Source organism: Palaemon carinicauda, chromosome 38 (assembly GCF_036898095.1).
Source record: "Palaemon carinicauda isolate YSFRI2023 chromosome 38, ASM3689809v2, whole genome shotgun sequence".
NCBI classification, from domain to species: Eukaryota; Metazoa; Arthropoda; class Malacostraca; order Decapoda; family Palaemonidae; genus Palaemon; species Palaemon carinicauda.
In genome coordinates, this window is record NC_090762.1 from 59,580,527 (window position 1) to 59,600,526 (window position 20,000).

The window sequence follows — 20,000 nt, forward strand, 5'->3', positions numbered from 1 at the left end:
ATATATATATATTTGTATAATATACACACTATATACAAATGTATATATACATTTATATATATGCATGTCACTGAAATTTTATTTGTTTATTTGGGTGATTTTTCAATGTCTCTATTTCACCTCTCTTATTAGATAACTATTAAGAATTAATTAATATTAAAATTTTCTATTTTCTATGGAGTTGCCAGTTCATTTGATTATGTGATAGCTGTCAGGTTAGCAGAGCTAAATTTCAGTTGATGAACCTTCATCGTAATTGATTACTTGATTATGAGAAAAATGCGTGTGTAATGAAATGTAGCGTCTATTCATATAACATTTTTCTGTTTGAGATAATGATAATCTTCTTGAAACAAGCTCTACAATGTATTATAAACTTGCCGTCTTACAGTCCTGTTAATCCTTTCTCACCACTGGACCACTATATAAATTAGTTATATGGAATGATAGCAGGCATAGGTAACGACCTTGTATTTTATATAAATTAGTTATGTGGAATGAGAGCAGGTTTAGGTAACGACCTTGTATTCTATATAGATTAGTTATGTGGAATAAGAGCAGGCATAGGTAACGACCTTGTATTTTATATAAATTAGTTATGTGGAATGAGAGCAGGTTTAGGTAACGACCTTGTATTCTATATAGATTAGTTATGTGGAATGAGAGCAGGCATAGGTAAAGACCTTGAATTCGGAATTTGTCATTTCGACCCACCGATACATTGTCATTAAAGGTTTAAAGGGCGCTCATGAATGGTAGATGCAAGTGACAATGATATTGGCCTATCAAGTAGGTCAATGCCCTAGAGACTGACCATATATACATATGATCAGCGCTCATGACCCTCTCCACCTAATCTAGAACCAAGGAGGGCCAGGCAGTGGCTGCTGATGATTCAGCAGATAGACCTTCAGGCTCCCCCAGAACCCGCTGTTCCTAGCTCACAAGGATGGTTGCAGCGACCAAAGGAATCAACGAGTTTGAGCAGGATTTGAACCCCAGTTAGAGACGTTAACACATAGGCCACCACAACCTTTAGTTTGGACAGTAAGGACATAATGGTAATAATACCGATTACCCAAATCCCTTGCTCTCTCACTCTTCACGCATTTAGTTGAGGATTTGACTTTTTGGACCTTAGAGTGACTCGCTGAAGGTTATAACTTAGGTGCCGTCCAGGTTTACAAGCATTTATTACTTAGGAGAGGTTGCTAATCCAACTCTATTATCCCCTCAGATGGCCAGTGAAGCTTATTTGCGAGCGTCATTTGAATTTGAATTACATTGACGATCACTCATCTAGTCCTAATTGATCCAGCGTGATATCCCCCGGGCTAAGAATTGACAAATATTTCAGTGTTAATGTATTATATCAAATACAATGGGGTAGTATCATTATACCAAAAATCCTCGTTTATATACACGAATCAGACCTTGGGGATCTTGTAGTAGCCAGGTGTGACCTTTGAATATTATATAGATGCTAAATTTGTCAGATAATCAACCTGTTATGTTAGTTTTTGGCTAACATGAGACAAAAGCCTCTTGGCGCACGGAAGATTTTAGCCTATGATTTATATAGTCCAAATCGAGATCATCAGAGGTGTCTGTAAAGCACTAAAATGCACTTACGTACCTATGGATATGTTAATATTGTTGAATTAATAGAGACCAAATTTGTTAGCAAACTTTTATAATTTCCAAGTAGATAGTTAGATTTACTTGCAACGTTGGCCATTCTTCCTTCATTCTTGGTTAATGGATTGTGGTGACAGGATCAGTTTGTTTTTCTCACGGCCAGATATTGCCAGTTGTTTGGAATGGTGGAGGACTGAAAGAAACTTGTTGATATAACTATGTAGCGTCTTTTATACCTAGTTCATGTAAGTCAATAAACAGTTCTAGAATTCCAGGTTTTTCTTGTTCCCGCAGTAGGTAGTGTATATGACTATTCCATTAAATGTAACAAACCTGTCCTGAATTCCCTGTTTGCCTAGCTACTGCGGTTAATATCTATTTGTTCAGTTACCGGAAGTGAAATAAATATTTTAAAATTTTCACATTTTTCTAGTTACCATTGTTGGTGAAGGCCTAGTTCATATAAGGGGACCAATCATATCCAGTATCTTACCACATTAGGCTTATGCTTAATTCACGTTCAAGGAACGGGCATTTCTGGGATTCCTTGTTTTTCCTGGTACTTCAGAGGGGGAATATCTTTGCAATAAAAAGGGACAAACGTTTCCGAGATTCTAGGTTTGTGTAGCAACTTAAATGGGTAAATGTTTTGATAATGTAAAGTGACTGACATTTCAAAGGTTCCAAGTCCGTGTAGTTACTTCACTGTGTTAATGTCTAGGTGACAAAAGGGACAAACATTTCCATACTACCAGGTTTGAGCAGCTACTTGAATATTTGAATTCAGTGGATGAATGTCTAAGTTACATAAAAAAAAAAAAAACATTCCCATGGAACTAGGTTTGTCCAGCTACTTTAATGGGTGAGGGTGTAGGTCACATAGGGTAGGAGGGTGAACGTTTCCAGGATTGTCAAGTTATGTACAGCAACATAAGGCAACAAACATTTCAAGAGTTCTAGGTTAACCCAACGACTCCCATGTGTGACTGTCTAGGTCATAGAAGGGGGCAAACATTAGCAGATATAGGGGTTTGCTAGGTATTTCAGTGTGCGAATTTCTCCGTTACAAAAGAGGAGAAACATTTTATTGGTGTCAGGTTTTTTCAATTACCTAGTGGGGTTAATATGTAGGTCACATAAGAGGAAAATTATTTCTACTGTTTTAGGTTTGTCCAGCTACTTTGATGGGTGAATTACTTCCTCATATAACATACATACATATACCAAAGGCACTTCCCCCAATTTTGGGGGGTAGCCGACATTAACAAATGACATAAAACAAAAAAGGGGACCTCTACTCTCTACGTTCCTTCAGCCTAACCAGGGACTCAACCAAGTTCAGCTGGTACTGCTAGGGTGCCACAGCCCAACCTCCCACATTATCCATCACAGATGAAGCTTCATACTGCTGAATCCCCTACTGCTGTTACCTCCGCGGTCATCTAAGGCACCGGAGGAAGCAGCAGGGCCTACCGGAACTGCGTCACAATCGTTCGCCATTCATTCCTATTTCTAGCACGCTCTCTTGCCTTTCTCACATCTATCCTCCTATCACCCAGAGCTTTCTTCACACCATCCATCCACCCAAACCTTGGCCTTCCTCTTGTACTTCTCCCATCAACTCTTGCATTCACCACCTTCTTTAGCAGACAGCCATTTTCCATTCTCTCAACATGGCCAAACCACCTCAACACATTCATATCCACTCTAGCCGCTATCTCATTTCTTACACCCGTTCTCTCCCTCACCACTTCGTTCCTAACCCTATCTACTCGAGATACACCAGCCATACTCCTTAGACACTTCATCTCAAACACATTCAATTTCTGTCTCTCCATCACTTTCATTCCCCACAACTCCGATCCATACATCACAGTTGGTACAATCACTTTCTCATATAGAACTCTCTTTACATTCATGCCCAACCCTCTATTTTTTACTATTCCCTTAACTGCCCCCAACACTTTGCAACCTTCATTCACTCTCTGACGTACATCTGCTTCCACTCCACCATTTGCTGCAACAACAGACCCCAAGTACTTAAACTGATCCACCTCCTCAAGTAACTCTCCATTCAACATGACATTCAACCTTGCACCACCTTCCCTTCTCGTACATCTCATAACCTTACTCTTACCCACATTAACTCTCAACTTCCTTCTCTCACACACCCTTCCAAATTCTGTCACTAGTCGGTCAAGCTTCTCTTCTGTGTCTGCTACCAGTACAGTATCATCCGCAAACAACAACTGATTTACCTCCCATTCATGATCATTCTCGCCTACCAGTTTTAATCCTCGTCCAAGCACTCGAGCATTCACCTCTCTCACCACTCCATCAACATACAAGTTAAACAACCACGGCGACATCACACATCTCTGTCTCATTCCCACTCTCACCGGAAACCAATCACTCACTTCATTTCCTATTCTAACACATGCTTTACTACCTTTGTAGAAACTTTTCACTGCTTGCAACAACCTTCCACCAACTCCATATAACCTCATCACATTCCACATTGCTTCCCTATCAACTCTATCATATGCTTTTTCCAGATCCATAAACGCAACATACACCTCCTTACCTTTTGCTAAATATTTCTCGCATATCTGCCTAACTGTAAAAATCTGATTCATACAACCCCTACCTCTTCTAAAACCACCCTGTACTTCCAAGATTGCATTATCTGTTTTATCCTTAATCCTATTAATCATTACTCTACCATACACTTTTCCAACTACACTCAACAAACTAATACCTCTTGAATTACAACACTCATGCACATCTCCCTTACCCTTATATAGTGGTACAATACATGCACAAACCCAATCTACTGGTACCATTGACAACACAAAACACATATTAAACAATCTCACCAACCATTCAAGTACAGTCACACCCCCTTCCTTCAACATCTCAGCTTTCACACCATCCATACCAGATGCTTTTCCTACTCTCGTTTCATCTAGTGCTCTCCTCACTTCCTCTATTGTAATCTCTCTCTCATTCTCATCTCCCATCACTGGCACCTCAACACCTGGAACAGCAATTATATCTGCCTCCCTATTATCCTCAACATTCAGCAAACTTTCAAAATATTCCGCCCACCTTTTCCTTGCCTCCTCTCCTTTTAACAACCTTCCATTTCCATCTTTCACTGTCTCTTCAATTCTTGCGCCAGCCTTCCTTACTCTCTTCACTTCTTTCCAAAACTTCTTCTTATTCTCTTCATTTGACTGACCCAATCCCTGACCCCACCTCAGGTCAGCTGCCCCTCTTTGCCTCACGTACCTTGCGCTTTACTTCCACATTTTTCTCTCTATATTTTTCATACTTCTCTATACTATTACTCTGCAGCCATTCTTCAAAAGCCCTCTTTTTCTCTTCCACTTTTACCTTCACTCCTTCATTCCACCATTCACTGCCCTTCCTCATGCTGCCTCCAACAACAACCTCGCCACATACATCACTTGCAATCCCAACAAAATTTTCTTTTACTAACTTCCACTCCTTCTCTAAATTACCAGTTTCTCTTACTCTCACCTCGTCATATGCCATTTTCAACCTTTCCTGATATTTACTTTTTACCCCCGGTTTTATTAGCTCTTCAACCCTCACTAGCTCCCTTTTACATCCACCTACTCTATTCCCCCACTCTTTTGCTACAACTAATTTTCCTTCCACCAAAAAATGATCAGACATACCGTTAGCCATACCCCTAAACACGTGCACGTCTTTCAATCTTACAAACATTCTTTTAGTTATCAACACATAATCCATTAATGCCCTTTCTACTACTCTTCCATTTGCCACTCTTACCCATGTATACTTATTTTTATCTTTCTTTTTTTAAAAGCTAGCACTTATTACCATCTCTTGTTCAACACACATATCTACCAGTCTCTCACCACTCTCATTTTCACCTGGTACACTATACTTCCCAATGACACATTCTACCTCTCCAGCGCCCACTCTAGCATTTAAGTCACCCATAACAACTACATAATTCCTTCTACCCAGTCCTTCTACACACCTAGTTAATTCATTCCAGAACTCATTCCGCTCTTCTTCACTTTTCTCACTACCTGGCCCATACGCACTGACAAACGCCCAACATTCCCTACCCAACCTAACCCTTAACCACATTAACCTAGATGCTATCTCCTTCCATTCCACTACTTTACCTGTCATCCATTCACTCAGCAATAAAGCCACACCCTCTCTCGCTCTTCCCCTTTCAATCCCAGACTCTCTACCAGACATTTCACCAAACATCACTTCACCCTTTCCTTTCATCTTTGTCTCACACAAGGCCAATACATCCATCCTTCTACTTCTAAACATACTTCCTCATATAACAGGACAAACTAATTTTATGGCTGCAGATCTATGCTGTTTCCTCAATTGGTGAATTGTCACGTAAGGGAAACAATTTATTTTTCCAGATTCCGGGCTTGCTAGGCACTTCTATGGTCTCATAAGGGAAGTAACATTTCAAAGGTTCCAGGTTTATCCAAATAATTGAATAGGTGAATATCTGGGTCAACCATGGGGACCAACATTTCTAGGGTTCCAGGTTTGTTCTGCAACTTCAATGAGTAAATGTCTAGGTCACATAAAGGGACCGATAATTTCAGATTTGTGCAGTTCTAATGAGCAAATCTGTTGTTCACATAAGTTTACTCCTGAATGTCAGTGAAAAGGGACAGTGACAATACATATACATGATCAGCACCCAAGCCCCCTCTCCACTCTAGGTAGGACCAGAGAGGGAGTGGTTGCAGACACTACAAGACACTATAGAGATTGAACAGGTTTCAAACCCCAGCCCAGCTGATCGCAGGCAGGGACGTTTGTAATAGGCTACCAAAGTTATAGGTTTTAACAGCTACTTCAGTGCGTGAATATCCAGACCACAAGGGGGCAAATTAGGTTATTAATCCAAGTTGATTCAATTGTTTTGATATGTGAATGCTTAGGCCATGTAATGGGGGACAAACATTCCCAGGGCTCCAGGTTTGTCATGCTACTTAATTGAGTGAATTTCCAGATCACATAAGGAAACAAGCTTTTCCAGAATTCCAGGTCTGTCACTCTACTTCAATCTGTTTAATATCTTGATTACATAAGGGGGGGTATCTCCAAAATTTCAGGTTCGCCCCTCTACTTCTATTGATGAATGTCTAGGTTACATAAGGTGAGAAACATATCCAGGATTCCATATTTGATTAGCTACTTAAAGGGGCATATGCCAGGTAATATAAGGGGACTAACTTTATAAGCATTCCAAGTTTGTCCGACTACTTCATTGGGTAAGTTAGTAGGTTACGTAAGGGAACTCATATTTCCAGGATTCCTGCTACTAAAATAGATAAATGTCTTGTTTATGTAAGGCAATAAACATTTTCATTTTTCCAAGGTCAACCAGCTGCTTCAATTGTAAATCGTTAGTTCATGTAAAGGAACCAAAATTTCCTGGATTCCAGGCTCTGGTCTAGCTATTTTGATTGTTTAATGTCCAGATTGCACAAGGTTGTAAACATTTCAAGGATTCAATGTCTGTCTAGTTACATCAATATTTAGGCTATGTAAGGGTACAAACATTTCCTTGATTCCCAGTTTATCCAACTCCTTTGGTTAATGGCTTGGCTACATAAGACAACAAGCAATTTCAGGATTCCATGTTCCTTCACCTACTTAATTGTGTAAATGTCTTGGCAACATATGGGGACAAGCATTTTATGGATTCTGTGTATGTCCAGTTAATTTAATGGGTGAATGTGTATGTTACGTAAGAGGCAAACATTTCCAAGACTGCTTGTTTATGCAATGATTGAATATTCAAATCTCTTATAGGACTCTGCCTTTCCGCTGAGTATTTAGGCATCTTATGATATTCGTGGGCTTATAGTGTCTTCAATAACGACTTTGCTGAGATGATGATGTATATTTACAATTATTTCCATTATCCCATTATCAAAAGAACAGCATCCTTCCTTCTAGGAAGAGAGAGAGAGAGAGAGAGAGAGAGAGAGAGAGAGAGAGAGAGAGAGAGAGAGAGAGAGAGAGAGAGAGAGATGCTTTTATTATCTTTATGGGCATGAATATCACTGGATGCCCCTGGCATAGATGACAGTTTTAGTATGACCGGAAAGACTGTTCGTGACTGCAATTATGTTTAACGAACATAACTAAACATAGATTCTATTACTGCATTATCGATCGAACAAAAAAGGTGAACAGTTTCCGTTTATGCATCAAGGTATTATATCCACAGTAGATGAAGAGAGGATACGATTGAACTTATTCTCGAATATGTCCAAGTTAGCAGTATCTTATCTGTTAATCATATCTTGAATCTTGTGGGTGGTTTGTGCAAAGTATGTAATTTCACAATTTACACCGATGCAATGCTCTATTATTGCACAGAGAAATGGGCAATAGTTCACAGTGAGGTATTTATATTGAATATTTTACTACTAGTTTACAGATTACAGTTAATTCAATTGACTTCCTGTATTTCCGAAGGATGAATAACGAATAACATGACAGTGCACATCATTATACAGTTTATAGTATACTGGCTTATGCTTGCTTCTCATTACTACTCCATGCTGCAATTACTGTACAGTAGATTCTTTAGATTTTATCACTGAAAAAACCCACTCCCGAGCATTGCATTTTACCACTTAGGACTCCTAATTGATCCTTAGTGTACAGATAGCAGCAATTTCCCGGGATGATTGTAGTGTAGTTTCCTGTATTTTAAATTTGCATTAAGTCGTGCATGTTACAATTATGTTGGGTAAATACGTTGTTGTCACCGAAGATGTCACGTCCGGTGTACCCCTTTTCCTAGAGTCATGCTGCGCTAATGCTTGATCTTTATCACCACTGAATGAGGGAATTAGGTCTTTAATCTGTTCCTGTTCGACTTTATGTTTGGGGGTGTATTTTCTTGCATGCATTTCGCCTCATTTATTCGTGTACTGTTTTTCAACTGCATACGTTATTTCTTTTGTTACCATATGCATTGATTATATGTATTTCATTGTTTTCCTTATATAATTTATATATATATATATATATATATATATATATATATATATACATATATATATATATGTATATATATACATATATATATATATGTATATATATACATATATATATATATATAATGTATATATATAAAATATATATATATAATATATGTATATATATAATATAATATATATAAATATATAATGTATATATACATGTATATATATGTATGTATACATAATTTATATATAATACATATATAATATATGTATATATATGTATATGTATAATATATATATATATATATATATATATATATATATATATATATGTATATATAATATAATATATATATATATATAATATATATATGTATATATATAAAATATATATATATATATATATATATATATATATATATATATATATATATATTATATACAGTATATATATTTGTGTGTGTAAGTATGTATATTTGCGTATACTACTAATTTGATTGCTAGTTAACCTAAATCGTTTGTTGAAAAAGCAGGATGCTAAAAGTCCAAGAGTTCCAACAGAGAAAGTAGCCCAGTGGGGAAAGGAAGTAAGGAAATAGACTGTATATGAGAAGTGATGAATAAAATATGTAAAGTTTTTAAAGATCAGTAACAACGTTAAAGTAGGTCTGTCCTAATTAAACTATGAAGAGAGACTTGTGTCAGCCTGTTCAACATAAAAACATATGTAGTAATTTTGTACTTCTAAAATTTCATCGAAATTAGAAAGATCGTCCCACAATCTTGTCACAGCTGGAATAAAGCTTCTAAAATGCTGAATTTGTATTTTGCAAGGGTGTTAGAATTAACTGCCTACCTAGTATTACATTCAGGATGGTGCAGTCTGGGAAGATCTCATTACAAAGGATGGACAGAATTATGAAAAATTATGTAATATGCATAAGGAACTAACTGAACGACGGGGCCAAAGATTTATATCTACATCAGGGATGAGAAATTTAATAGTCGGTAAGATTTTATCCAAGAACATAAGTCGGGAGTTGGCATTTTGTAAAGGATAGATTAATAACCGAAACTCTTCCTCTCAATAAGTAATTTTTTGTGCAATTGAAGAAGAAATTGACAGAATGTGTTTTTCGAAAGTAAATTTGCAGTTAAGAATCACAGTTAGGATTTTAATTGTTTTATATGGTTTAAGAAACTTTTTAATGAAAAAGAACTGTGTTTGAGGATCCACTGTCCTTGACTTACTTTAAAATCATATTAATAGTTTTGTTAGGGTCCAACTTCATATCCCATAATTTGCACTATGCACTAATTTTAACTAATCTCTAACAAGAGACCAGCAACCACGGATCTACATAAAGTAGATGGAATATGTGCAAAAAGAGTAGCATCATCTGCATAGGTAACAAGGTTACTTTTTAGGCCAAACCACATATCATGCAAATACTGCAAATAATATGAAAAGTAATGGGCCAAGAATACTACCCTGAGATACACCAATTATTACATTCCTATAATCATTATGGTACCCATCAACAACTACTCATTGCAATCAATTACTTGAAAATTCAATATTGATAATAAGAAAAGGCCCACCAACTCTCATTTGAATTTTAAAAAAGAGGGCTTCATGATTAACACGGTCAAAGGCTGCACTAAAATCAAGGTCAGTCATACGAACACTGACCACAGTTTATATAATATATATATATATATATATATATATATATATATATATATATATATATATATATCTATATATATTTCTATATATATATATATATTTCTATATATATATATATTTCTATATATATATATATATATATATATATATATATATATATGTGTGTGTGTGTGTGTGTATATATACATACATACACACATTACATTTACACGCATACAAACACTTAAACCATCAGATGTTCACTTTTAATAATCATTCACATTGTGAAGAGAGAGAGAGAGAGAGAGAGAGAGAGAGAGAGAGAGAGAGAGAGAGAGAGAGAGAGAGAGAGAGAGAGAGAGAGAGAATAAACCAATCTTCATAAAAATGGAGCGAATATCAAAAACACAGAATTTTCTTTTTGAACTCGACTTGTTCACAAAGAGAACAACAAAGGCGACGCAATGGGAAGAAAAAGAAGAAGAAGAGTAGCAGCAGTCAGGCCATTGCTTGATGATAAAAAGAAACCGGTGACGTATTGGCAAATCACAAATGATGGACAAGAAAGGTCCGGTTTGCTATCAAGGTCCGGAAATTAGCATTGAAAAGGGGCTGGATGAGCAACCTGCAATTTGCTAGAGTAGCCCAAACAGTCCCTTTGCCAACAGCAGCAGCATTAAGCTTCGGACTGGTCTGCTTGGTATTCAACAGGCTTTTTTCCAGATTGCCTCTCTCTCTCTCTCTCTCTCTCTCTCTCTCTCTCTCTCTCTCTCTCTCTCTCTCTCTCTCTCTCAAATGACTAGTTTTGGTTTCCTTTAATGAGACTGTGTTTTTCACTAGCTATTTCTTTAGTTGATTATTTCTCAAAAACGTATATACACACAAACGCTCGTGCACATTATATGTATATATATATATATATATATATATATATATATATATATATATATATATATATATATATATATATACTGCATATACTGTATATATATATATATATATATATATATATATATATATATATATATATATGTATATATATAATTGCCAAAACCTAAGGTTTATGAACTTACCTCCTTTGAAGGTTTCATTAATTTCAGTTCTTATTCCTCATGAACGTTCAAGTAATTCATTTCTATAGATTACACTCTGAAGCCTCGGGGAAGAAGAGATTCCTTCTAATTTATACAATGATTGGACATAAAGCAGTTCCCTTTGAACATAAATCAGCCTCCAAGGACTCCCAACAAAACCTGTCAGTGTTTGGTGTAATCACTCTCCAATTATCACAGCGGGAATGTCATATCAGAGTTAATTGACAAGAATTTGGTTATTTATTCTGTTAGTTTTCCCTAGAATGTGAGTCCCCTTCGTACTCAGTCACCGTACTTGAGATCACGTGTAGTTCTTGATCTGCATCAGAAGCGTCTATTATATAGTTTTCTTTGCAGAATCTGTTTCATAAGTTAACATTCCTTTAACCATAAAATGATGTGCAACTTCTCACTTTATCGACTATTACGTCATTCCCTGGGCCATTTTCTCTTATCACAATTTATATTGATAGAATTACAGTAATTTGTGTTGCCATTTTCAACAGAATTGTGTTCTTTCTAAGTTCCTGTTCTTGTGTCAGTCCTCAAAGTGAGTGAATTTGCCCGACTTTCCCACGGGGAAAGTTAACCACAGTCTTTAAGATTATGAATTGTCCCTAGATATCTTGCTGCTATTACTCTAGGTGTGAAGGTAGCCTTAATTTTCCCCCAAAATATGATTATCTTTTGCGTAGGATCTCAGGTAATTATTATTATTATTATTATTATTATTATTATTATTATTATTATTATTATTATTATTATTATTATTATTATTATTATTATTATGTAAGCTACAACCGTAGTTGGAAAACTCGAGATGCTATAAGATCAAGGAAAATAGCGCTGTAGGACTCTTGCTGATCTTGACTTACATCCGAGTATCGACTGATTTGCTATCTGTTCAGTGAAAGTAGTGTAAATATGTTCCCTTAAATCCAAAATCAACCTTTCTTTGTAGTTAACCAAACACACCATATTACCCATAGTGTGTTAATTCTCAACTGTCGTAGTGAATGTGGCACGAGACGCATTTTTTTTAATTTTCCTATATTAGCAAACTTTTAGCTTTTGGGTTTCGGTCCATTTGCAAACTATGGCACATTAAGGTATGGTAACTCTAAAGATGTTAAGCTGAAACATTTAGGTTCAAAGGTCGCTCATGAATGGCAGAAGCAAGGGACAGAGATAAAGCCATAGCAGGAAAATGCCCTAGAGGCTAACCATATATACATAGGAACAGCGCTCAAGTCCTTTCTCCATCAAGCTAGGACTAGGGTGGGCCAGACAATGTCTGCTGATAGCTCAGCCCGTAGACCCTAGGCAGATCCAAAAGTTGTTTTACCCTGTTTAAAATTAGTCATAAATTCTGTGTCTGCAGATTTCGCCCTCAATTTTAATACCCACGGGCCCATCAGCTAAGGATTCTTCAGTATCCTCAATTACTATGATAATGTGATGAGACCACGGTTGCCCTTCAAATTTCAATGCATTATTGTGAAGAATATTTTTCAGAAGACCCAGAATTGATAGTGCATTTTTCATAAATGTTTGTGAACATTTAGGGTAAATTATAAATAATTTTTTTACGTATAAGATTCAGAAAATATAAAATTGAAATAAGATATTTTCTGTTTATTATTATTTTCCATTTTTTTTTTTGTCAGTCTCTGAGCACTTAAATATTCTTCCATATTTTCTCACAGTATATTGTTAATAAGATTGATATTTTCAATTTCACAAGGACGAAATAAAAAGGCAATCTTTTATTATGTATCGTTTATTAAGTCAAACATTAAAGATATGAACTGAAAAACGATTACTTACCACCAGAAGTATCCAACATCAGTGATTCCTCTTCAGTTGCTTCTCAATATGAAGTGTTTCATAACACCAGTAGTTTCTCAAATTATGAAGGTAGGCAGAATGCAGTGTTCTCTGAAATTAAAAGATTGGTACGTGAATTGAGGTTCGTTTAAGTTATAGTGTCTGATTACCTACTTATATTCATTCCAGTAAAAAGTTTCAATACTCACTAAATAGTCGAGATAAATAGTTGGGACTGACTAACCTTTCTTTATCTGTTTGCTAATTGTTTTTTGAACTTTTAGTCATGTTTTTTCCCTAAATAATTACGAATAAGCTAAATTATTTAAGATTATATACATGTATATATACACACACACACACACACACACACATATATATATATATATATATATATATATATATATATATATATATATATATGTATGTATGTATGTATGTATGTATGTATGTATGTATGTATGTATGTATGTATGTATGTACTTATATATATATATATATATATATATATATATATATATTTATACTGTATATGTATGTATATATACGATAACAACAAATACAGGGGTGGCTCTACGTAGTAATCAAGGCGTTACACAAACCTTTTCACCTAGCTAAGGTTTACCCGCTCAGAAATATATATATATATATATATATATATATATATATATATATATATGTGTGTGTGTGTGTGTGTACTGTGTATGTATGTATATATACAACAACAACAAATGCAGGGGTGGCTCTAAGTAGTAATCAAGGCGATGCACAAACCTGTTCACCCAGGTAAGGTTTACCTGCTCAAAAAAAAAAAAAAAAAAAAAAAAAATATATATATATATATATATATATATATATATATATATATATATATATATATATCCCTTTTCGAGTGGAGATCCTTAACGTGGTAAAAGGGTTTGCCTTTTGCAATGATCAGCAAAGCTGTGTCTGGACTGGCCAGCGTGGTGAAGAAAACTGGCCAAACCCCAAACTTGAATAAAGACATGTCCACGCTTTTATCTTGCAGTGGACTAGAATCGGCTGCATATGTTGCTATATATATTCTCTCTCTCTCTCTCTCTCTCTCTCTCTCTCTCTCTCTCTCTCTCTCTGTAGTGACTTCCAGACGTTATCGTGACCTGATAGGATTAGCACCTTTTTTTCAGCTCATTTATTCTATACCTACATATTTAGTTTTTACAATATCTTTTCATAATGATATTTTTTCTATATACAACCTTTCTATTTCATCTAGTTCAAACCATACATCTACCTATGGTTTCTAATTCATAACAGTAACTTATTTTATTGTTCTTTATCTTTTGATAGATTTTAGTGTTGACAAACTCGTCAATAGTAAATCTACATTTTTAAAAGAAAAACCTATTCAGATATCTCCAGCTGGGTCCCGATGTCGACTGAGCATTAAGAGTCAGTCGCGAGAGAGAGAGAGAGAGAGAGAGAGAGAGAGAGAGAGAGAGAGAGAGAGAGAGAGAGAGCGTTCACAGAAGTAGAATTTGATCTTTTTCGTCGTGTCTGAAAGAGGTTATTAAAACTGATAGCCTAATCCCCGTGTAATTTCCTTCGTGGCTTAATGTGTATCCTTTTACGCATAAGGTTCTTATAATGGCAAAAATCCAATACCTCTCCTGCCTCCGACTACGGATAATTTCGACGAAAAATCCACCAAACAAGATCCGCAATCTATCAAACGAATATCGATAACACGATCCCCCTGCGTAACTCCTCTAATGCTCTTTTGTATTCGCCCTGACTCTTTTCTGCGATATGCATTTGTTTATTCGTCTCGCGAGCTCCACCCAGCTTTCTCCTATCTCGCCTCTTTAGTCAATTCTCTCTTTAAACGTGATTGTAAATGGCTTGTACTGTTTCTATCTGTTATAAATATTAATGGAATGATTTCCTAGCCAATATGAGAAGGTAACGAACCCACGGACGGATAATGGGAGAATTAAAGATAATCGAAGAATTGTGAAAATGCCGCCTTGGCAACTGCGTTTTTGGCGCTCGAGTGTAAGCTAAGACTGAAAATCGAGTTTATTGGAGAAATAGAAGCACATCAGCAATAGACACGGAGACGAACGGAGGTGGGGAACAGGTGGCTTTTCCTGAATCAAGACTTGCCATTTTTCTAACCGCCGCTAGCGAAAGGGGGAATGACAGAGGCCTCGAAGAATAATGGAATTGAAATTTACGCTCCCTGAGAGAGAGAGAGAGAGAGAGAGAGAGAGAGAGAGAGAGAGAGAGAGATAGAGAGAGACTCGATGATCGATCCAAAATAAAACTTTTTTGTTTTTGTTTTCTATCTTAGTTGAGGATGGAATTGTAATGTTGTCTTGATACAGGCAAAGAATGATTTGTATTATTTGATGGGCTAATTTTTCTTACCTACTTACATGTAAAAAATAAGAAACGACTAGATCCTCTTTACACATGAATACACACATCACAGGCACACGCGGACACACACACAAAGTCTTTCCTGTTACACAGAGCGGCATTGCAAAACGCATGATTACTTGGTCTCCCCCCCCCACCCCCCGTCCATAGGAAGGGGGGAGGGGGAGTAGTCTTACCCCGGAGAGGGGAATATTCCGAGAGGTAGTCAGGAAAGAGGTAGGAGGTGGATATATATATATATTTATATATATATATATATATATATATATATATATATATATATATATATATACTGTATATAACTTAATTCTCTGGCACCCACGGGATACATAGTGCCTCAATGCCACCTATGAGCTCAACCCAGTTCTCGATTCCGGCTTCCCTGTGCATTGTCATCAACCATGTTTCTATTTCTCAGCCTCGTCCTCTACTGCCCAGTGGCTTCCATTCAGGCTCATCCTGGACTATCTTCCCTTCTTAGAATATGTTCCACCCATCTCCATCTAGATAATCTAACTATATCGTTTACATAAGAAACTATTAGATCCTCTTTACACATACACACACATCACACGCACACGTAGACACACACACAAAGTCTTTTCTGTTACCTCACGAATCGCTACATTTGTTATAAGCTGCTGCCATTTAAAGGCTTGAAGGTTTAAAGGCCACTCATGAATAGCAGGGGCAAGGGAAAGTGACATTGTCCTATCCAATAGGCCAATGCCCTAGAGACTGACCATATATTATTAGCATCCAAGCCCCCGCTCCACCCAAGCTAGGACCAAGGAGGGGCAGGCAATGGCTGCTGATGACTCAGAAGATTGACCTTTAGTCTCCCCCAAAACCCCCATCCTTAGTTCACAAGGATGGTGAGGTTGCAGCGACCAAAGAAACTAACGAGTCTGAGCGGGACTCCGAATCTCAGTCTGACATTCACCAATCAAGGACGTTACCACATCGGCTACCACAACCCTAAATGCTTTTAATACTTTATTCGGAAAGGCAAGAAATTTTGCAGCAGTTATTACAGTGATGTAAAACGACTGGTGCCCTTAAATCAACACCGATCTTTCAAGTGAAATGTATGTTTTTATTTTGCTTTGAACTGGTATTCGATTTGACCTCCAAACTGTCCATTGCGTGTTCTCCCCCCTCTATCCTCAACTTGAATTATGTAACCAGTGATTCATTGCTGGCAATGAGATGGTTCCAAATAATTTAAGAGTTTGAGTTGGGTAATATTACTCTTCCGATAAGGCACTTCGCCTGATCACCCACCTCTCTCAGTCTGCATATATATATATATATATATATATATATATATATATATATATATATATATATATATATATATAATTAAGTATAGCTGTTAATGTTCCATTTTTTTCTTACCGTGCACAACTTTTCACATTGATAGGTGTGATACCCTAAGATTTTAGGCTCCTGGTACTTCGGTAAGATATTAAGGATAAATGTCATAGTCCCCAGTTCCCATCCCCAATTTTATATAAACTATATCAAAGTGTGGTCTCGGTCTGTCGCTTGATGAACTTGGGGGTGGGTTAACATTTTTCATTAAACGCAGCCCCTAATATTCGCGTTATGGGCTTTGAGCCACGCAGATAGGACACATACATAGGTTAAACGCGCGCGCACACACACACACTCACACACACACTAAAATCATATCCATATATGTATATATATATATATATATATATATATATATATATATATATATGTTTACACACACTGTATATGTGTGAATATGATTTTAGGGTAGTGTAACTATCCCACTCCATTCCTGTCCCGACTTGACGAAAAACGGGTACCTCTTTAGTGAGATCATATTAACAACTACAGAACTACACTCAAAGGTTATAAGAAAAATTTGTCTCCGAGAGAGAGAGAGAGAGAGAGAGAGAGAGAGAGAGAGAGAGAGAGAGAGAGAGAGAGAGAGAGAATCGTTACAGCGGGAAATGCAATTGCAAAACGAACAACGAAAGGTAAGGGAAATAAAGAAAAGATTGATTTAAAAAAGGAAGCCTTACTATCCGATTTCAAGGTACAACCGAGCAGAATATGGCTGAAGAGTACAAGAACGACATACATGGGTGTGACTTAATGGTCTCCTTAAAGAGAGAGAGAGAGAGAGAGAGAGAGAGAGAGAGAGAGAGAGAGAGAGAGAGAGAGAGAGAGAGAGCGTATCTATAGATATACCCGTTACACCTTCAGCTCCATTGTGAGTAAAGTAGAAAAAAGCTGTGGCAGTAGTGTTAAGGTCTATCTATTTCTAGTCCTTTGGGAGAACGAGAAGAAGGGAGGAATTTTTATGGTGTGTTGAGTGATATTGATAGTAGCGATAATAATAGTTTTTATAGCATGTTTATGATCACTGAGAACGTTAAATGGAAAGCTATTCTTTTATTTTTATACCAGTAGTAGTAGTTGTGATAGTAGTAATAATAGTAATATTACTCAGAAATATTAGGAAGAGACCTCCCCCCTTAAGCACTTCCCCCGAAAAAAAGGAAGAAAGAAAAGAGAAGATAAAATAAATAGTTTCGAAGTAAGACGAATTTCCCATCGGTTTGCAGATGCGTTCCAGACGTGGACATAATATATGCGCATGAATATTTTATTATTATGAAGCATAGAAGCTTTCAGAGCTCTCTCTCTCTCTCTCTCTCTCTCTCTCTCTCTCTCTCTCTCTCTCTCTCTCTCTCTCTGGCATTTAGAAACGACATTAAGGCCACAATAATACGCAAGCCCCAGACACACTTCTCTAAAGGTGCCAGGAGGTTCGAAGACCCACCACAAAAATGTTTTCTTCTTTGCAACTCTGTTGTCGAGGCATAAATTGAAACGTATAAATCTGTTTCGCAGGAGACTAGGAATTGCAGTCTCCGAGGAGCCTGGTCCAGAGAGAGAGAGAGAGAGAGAGAGAGAGAGAGAGAGAGAGAGAGAGAGAGAGAGAGAGAGAATATTAAATCTCCCTCTCCGAGCACTAAGATACCACCAATATCAACCAACACAACAACCCGGATATATTCTGTACACCTAAGATCAATACAAATGCGATTTTTATTACAGCTGTCCTTAACTATCCTGTAAAATCTATAGATATCTTCGTATATATATATATATATATATATATATATATATATATATATATATATATATAGATATATATATATAGATATATATATATAAAATATCTATACATGTATGTATGTATGTATGTACGTATATGTGTGTGTGTGTTTGAAAACAAGGGCCTCATGATTAACATGGTCAAAGGAAGTACTATGATTCAAGACCAATCATATGAGCTTCCTTACCACAATCAAAGGATTTCTGTAGACTACAGCACTGGAAATTGTAAGAAGGGGATTACACGCTCCATAGGGCTTTTGCAATAGCCAAACTGCATTACCCTGAGCATACCTATTTAGATGTTTTACCAAAAGACTCTCAAAAACTTTAGGTAACATGGGAGGTATTGAAACTGGGCAAAGCGTACACCAAAGAGTGCAGATTTGTGTTCCTGGGTTGTACAATAAAGGGCTTCTTGTACGGTCAGCTTGTATTGGTTTTCAGTTGATGCGTAACTCTCCGAGCAACAGCTTTTAGCTTAGTATGTTTATGCCAATAGAAATTTGACATAAAACTTTTCCAAAGATATGTATTTAGGCTCTTACATCATGGGGAAGGTTTAGCTAAAATGATGCTCGCTGAACTATCAGCAAATCTTCATGTAATAGATGAAATCTTGGTGCTAAAGTAGTGGAAGTTTCTTTTTCTTGTTATTAGATGAAGAAATATATTAGATGCTTATTTCATTTGGGAGATATGAGAGAAGGCATGAAATTTTAAATCTATTATTTGACTTGTCTGCTTGAAGTTTAGTTACATCTCATGATATAATGTACAATGAAAAAAAATCTTTTATGCTTCATCCATGAAATTTTAAATGCAGCTTTTAATTTGCCTCGGTGATAGTTTATTGAATGTGATGACATTTTTCATCTGATTTCCCTAATTCTCCTATTAATTAATCAAGCAGCAAGTTCAGTGGCATAATCATTGTATTTTTGTAAATACATTATTCTATATAATTTTAAAAACTTGAGTTTTGCCAATAATCTATATAGCAAATACCATATTGAAATCCCTATCATTATGTGGTAAGTTATAGAAATTACTTATTAACCTGAAGTTCTATAAAACAAGAAATAGCTTTAATCAATTAAAATGATACGAGGAGTGGATAGACTCCCACATGAAGAAATCGAGCTT

At 36.3% G+C, this 20,000-nt stretch overlaps 2 long non-coding RNA genes across 2 annotated transcripts in view; one reads left to right on the forward strand and one right to left on the reverse strand.

Annotated features, from left to right (window-relative positions):
• LOC137630656 (uncharacterized) overlaps positions 1 to 20,000 on the forward strand; it is a 334,961-nt gene that overhangs the window by 314,673 nt on the left and 288 nt on the right. The window lies entirely within an intron of this gene.
• The window catches only part of LOC137630657 (uncharacterized), a 148,622-nt gene continuing 141,887 nt past the window's right edge, over positions 13,266 to 20,000 (reverse strand). The window contains exon 4 of the long non-coding RNA XR_011041753.1: positions 13,266 to 13,382. This is a non-coding gene — a long non-coding RNA (uncharacterized lncRNA). The remainder of the gene's footprint in view (positions 13,383 to 20,000) is intronic.